We start from the raw sequence: 5,675 nt of genomic DNA on the forward strand, positions 1-5,675 counted from the left end.
ACAGTAACTAAAAATACAAGCATGGATATTTTAGAAACTAGGGGAAAGCCTAGACATATGACCCTGAAAAAAAGGAATTGGCTTACATTTAAAAAATGTGATTTAGACAAAAGAAATAAAATGACTTACATATTTTGCACTTTTTATGTGAGAAGATTACAACCCAGAGCCTTCTAATGGTTTTACAAAAAAACTAATCAAGTTATTTTCACAATTCTAACTGTGTTTGTAGCTTTATGGTGTTGGGATTCACAATACAATGACTTTTTATTTCTATAATGTGAGTAACTTTTATGAACTTGCCTCACATCCACTTATATGCAAAGCATCATGGAAAGGACAAAGCAGAGGGTTGGTTTTCTTTTATATTGTGAGAGGCCCCAATGGATTAAAGAATGTAAGTGATTTATAAATAAAAGTGTATTTTGTGTATCCTTTGATTCCCAAAGAAAATTGCTGTGGCAAAGTTTTCTTGCAAGTATATAGCTTAATATACTCATAGTTTCATATTGCTTTTAAACTATCTATAACATAAGGTCTTAGTCCTTAGCTATGGGTTAGCCCCATCTAGATTGAAAGGTAATCATTGGGCAGAGAGGGGTGTAACTGGTGTACTACATTTTAATACTCCTCACTGCTCCTTGATCTTTTGTGCAACAGTGCAGGGTCCTAGGGGTGGCTGTGATCTCCCCTAGCGCCTCCTACTGTGGCAAGTCGGTGTTAAAGCACCCTCACCAGATTGCCCGCCACGTCTTTGATGTTAACAACGTTTAAGGGAGGCTGCCCTTAGTCCTCTCTGACACGGTGCCCTGATGTATCCCAGTCTTAGTTCTATCTTGGATGACTCGGTGCACCCCAGCCTTATGGGCTATGCGTGGCTCCAACCACCCCTGTACCACGTCCCAAGCCTCGCAGATGTACTGGACATTGTTTGGTCGATTCCACTCTCCGTGCCCTACGGGCGCTCTTTGGCTCGTCTCGCAGCCTACACCTGCACTGGGGCGGCCTCGTCCTTACCTGGCCCCCTCCCAATCCTCTGCTCCCCTTCTCAGGGCTGGGGTCAGTGCACCCCTGAATGTTGTGCTCTCTCTGGCACCGAGGTCCCCACACCTACTGTGGAGCCCCTATGAGGCCTCCTCCAACCCCTAATAGCCTCACTCGGTCCTCTGGTGTAACAACAACAAAAAAAACCAATAACACAAGTCCCCGGGCTATAACACAAAGTTAAACTTCCAGCCTAAACGTTTTCCAAATCACGCCACACCTCTCACCCATGTAACTAGGCCTTATATATCCAGGCCTTTTTCTCTTTCCTACATTCAGGGCCAACCTCCTTCCTCAGTCAAGCAGTCCTCCTTCTTTCTGGCTGCCAGTTGAGAGAGAGAGAGAGAGAGCACTCATAGCCTCCTGTCTGGGTCTTACAGTGGTCAGCCCTGCCCCTTCCGGTCAGATGACTCACCAGGTGTGGGCCCTTAGCTCCTCCTGGTTGCCCCTCGCAACCAGCACCTGAGCCCATACTGCTGCTTTTCCAGTAGCAGGCACCTTAGTGCCCTGCTACATTCTGGTTAGCTGGATCACTGATCAGGGCAAAGGCAGCCTAGAACAGCCTCAGCGTTTGATTCAGCTAAACAAGGAATTAGCAACTTTTTGCCACTGTAGGCTGAAGCTTGCGACCCAGTTCCCTGCTATATGCTGCAAATCTCCACACACAGTCTAGAGTGCCCAAGCCATCTGCTCTCACCCTTGACGCCAATCTTTGACTCTTTTGCAGCAAGGGTAAGTACAGGCACAAAACAGCAGCAAGGAGGGGACAGGCGGCTCAACACAGCTGCATGCTGCCTGATCCCCCATGCTGCCCTGGGCCAGGTCAGACCTTCACAGGGCACATCCAAACCCTTTATAGGCTGGATTCAGCCAATGGGCCATAGGTTGCCAACTCAGGCTATGCCATTCCCAATGTGTGTCAGCAAGATTCCCCTTCCCAGGCCAGGCCTTTGACGAGCCTCTAGACTAAGAACCATGAGAATAAATGGAACCAGCTATGCCAAGGACAGGGGGGGCCTTTGAAGAAATCTTTTAGAAGTTTAAATGAGCTAACTTAACATCGGTAGTTGCAAAAGCAATTAAACATACTGAAAAATTAGCCAAATGGAGAAAAATAACATTTCCTCGCTGTGAGTTATTTAGCACTCTTCTTGCATTTGAGATTTTAATCCCTTTGTATCTTGCTATTTGTGTTTGTCTTTTGTGGGGGCCCTCTTCTCTTATAAAATTAATGTTGACAAATGCACAGTTAATTTACACATATTAAAAACAGTTTTCTGCATAAAAGTGATTCTGATCATTGCAAACATAAAGCTGATCATTAAAAACATATTTCAAAAGGCTCAGCAACTGTGCAGAGAAACATATTCCTTGTGCAGCATTGAATGGCAAGATATATGTTTTTAATTATTGTTATTTTATTAACAGACAAGCACCAGCTTATTAAATCTAAATTGAATCTATATTGAGGAACACAAATTCAAACCATTTTCAGTGGCAGAAATCAAACAAACCAAGGTGTGTAATAAAGCCCTTATGTACAATCGAGGCAGCTTGCAAAAAAAGAACATTCAGCTTTTGAACAGTCCAACATGGAACAACTTCACCATCTCAGTATGGTGCAAAGTCCTCAGGTGGCGACTGTCATCTCTGCTAAATAACACAAGACTGTTCCCTTACAGTACTATTGTAACCACATTAACTTCAATGAAGCTAGTCCTGATATACTAATATGAAAAAAGAATTAGATGTAAAGATCCAAACCACCTGGCCAAGGCAGCCACCCTTTATTAAGTCTAGATCTACAGAAGTCTAGACTAGAAGGCAGGACAGAAAACTGGGCTCAAATGACCCCAGCTAGGTAATCGTCAAGCTTCCTCTTAAAGACCCCCAAGGTAGGAGCCAGTACTACTTCCCTTGGAAGTTGGTTCCAGATCCTAGCCACCCTGACTGTGAAGTAGTGCCTTCTAATGTCTAGTCTAAACCTACTCTCAGTCAACTTATGGCCGTTATTCCCTGTTACTCTGGGAGGTGCTCGGGGGAACAAGGTCTCTCCCATTCCCCACTGGTCCCCCCTAGTAAGTTTATAAATGGCCACCAGGTCCCCTCTCAGCCTTCTCTTGTGAAGGCTGAACAGGTTATGGTCCTGTAGCCTCTCCTTGTACGGTCTGCCCTGCTGTCCCCGGATCATGCAAGTAGCCCTCCTTTGGACCCTCTCAATGCTGTCCACATCCCTCCTGAAGTGCAGTGCCCATAACTGGATGCAGTATTCCAACTGTGGCCTGACCAATGTTGCACAGAGTGGGAGGATCGCCTCCTTGGCCCTGCTTGTGATGCATCTGTGGATGTACAACAAGGTGCAGTTAGCCTACTGACCGTGTCCTTGCATTGGCAGCCCATGTTCATCTTGGAATCGATAATGAATCCAAGATCTCTTTCTGTCACTGTGCTTTTGAGAAGAGAGTTCCCCAGCCTATAGGTATGCTGCTGGTTCTTACTGCCCATCATCCCCCCTGCTGGTCCTTCCCAGATGTGCTCCTGGATAATCTTCTCAAAGAGCTTCCCCAGGATCGAAGTAAGACTAATGGGCCTATAGTTGCCCAGGTCCTCCCTCCTTCCTTTTTTGAAGATGGGGACTACATTGGCCCTCTTCCAGTCATCCGGCACCTGGCCAGAGCACCATGAGTGCTTGTAAAGCCATGCCAGGGTCCCTGCGATAACCTCTGCCAATTCCCTCAACACCCTGGGGTGGAGAGCAACTGGACCTGCCCCTCCAGAAGTTCTCTAACTTGGTCCTCCCTGACCCTAGGCCTGGCGGAGTCTCTCCTGAGTCAGTCCCAAATCTTGGTTGGGGAGTTCCGGTCCCTGAACAAAAAAAAATGTCTCTTTCCCCACATCTTGGAGAACGTTTCAGTCTTTGACACAAGTTACAACAGGCCAGGTAGATTTGCACTAAATCAGAGATGCATAAGCTTCCATAAACAGAAGTTTACTTCATCAGATTGTCCCTTCATAGCATCTGACACAGTTTGCTGCTGCTTACAAAAGCTTACACATCTCTGATTTAATTTGTCTATAAGGTACAAACCTACCCTGCCTTCTGCCTGATTTCAGACTAATATGGATAACTACTCTCTACAAGTTACCACTGCCATAGTAGCTAAGTCCCAAATCACCAGAGTGTAGCATACCTCCTACTGTGCTGATTACAGGTGGCTGAAAACCAGCGTTTCCATTCCCAGGAAATGGTGGGGTTTTTTAAATCCTGGTTTTGGGCTAAATCAGTAAAGTATAATCAAACTTGAGATTTTGGAAACTAAGCATTTTCATGTATAATTTATTTGACAAAATCATTTAATTTAATCAAATAAATGTATACTTTATTTGATGAAACTTGGTTTTATTGAAATATTTTTGACCAGTTGTCCTGATGCATGGTAAGTAACCATGTGTCCTAGTTTAATGGAAACAGTCACAGCATCTTGCAGGATGTCTAGGGATCCAAGGCACATCTTGCAGGATGAAAGGTGACACATGGGGGGAGGCACAGGGGAGCACAATGTGCCCCCCCTGTGCCTGCCTCTCCCTGGGCGAGGGAGCTGTGGGAGAAGCCCAGCCCCATCCTCCAGGCACATTTTTTTTTAAAGACCCTCATTCACTGGCTGCAACAGTGGTGATCAGGGCATCTGGGGGCTCATGGCCGAGCCCCCCCATGCAGTGCGAGGCAGCGGGGATTGCCCCCCTCCCATTGGCACCCACCATTGCTGGGTTCCTCCCCACCCTGTGCCCTGCTCCTTTCAGCTCCTCTTGGCTGCTGCACCACCGCTGCTGGCTTCTGGGTGTTGGGCCTCATGCTGCAGCACTATTATTTCCCTGTGCCCTGGCTTTGGCTCTGAGGGCTCTTTTAGCACAGGCCAGGCCCTTCAGGCTCTGGCCAGCCGTCCTCATGCCGGGTGGCTAACCCAATCAGCTTCTGCTGCTCCTGGCTCCCAAGGCTCGGGCCTATGTGCCACCCTGTGCACCGTGGGACCTGGCCGCTTGCCAGGAGATGGGGCCTGAGCTGCCTCACTGCAGCCCCAAGGCCTTTGCCCCATGCACTGTTCTGCGCACTGTGTGGCCTCCTGGCCCTGCCAGAGTTGCAGGCTCAGGCCACCGCTTGTGTCTCCCAAAGCCTGGGCTCCATGCACTAAACCATGCACCATGGGCCCAAGCAGTCTCACACTGCTCCCAGGGCCGGGTCTCCGCACACCGTCCCTGTGCGCTGTCAACAGCCTGAGTGATCTCGCACTGCTCCCAAGGCTGCTCCTCCAGTGGCAGCTTCAGGAGCCTTGGGCCTATTGCCCGCTGGGGAAGAGCTCCCCAGCTTTTCTTGGCTCCGCTCTTCTTGAGTCCCTCCCTCAGAGTGCTGAGGGAATTAGCTGAGGTCATTGCAGGACCCCTGGCATGGCTTTACGAGCACTCGTGGTGCTCTGGTGTGGTGCCAGAGGACTGGAAGAGGACCAACGTGGTTCCCATCTTCAAAAAAGGGAGGAAGGAGGACCCAGGAAACTATAGGCCAGTTAGTCTGACCTTGATCCTGGGTAAACTTTTTGAGAGAATTATCCTGGCACATGTCCATGAGGGGCCAGCGG

This window comes from Gavialis gangeticus, unplaced genomic scaffold, assembly GCF_001723915.1.
Source record: "Gavialis gangeticus isolate Ggan-Ray unplaced genomic scaffold, GavGan_comp1, whole genome shotgun sequence".
In the NCBI taxonomy this organism is placed as follows: domain Eukaryota; kingdom Metazoa; phylum Chordata; order Crocodylia; family Gavialidae; genus Gavialis; species Gavialis gangeticus.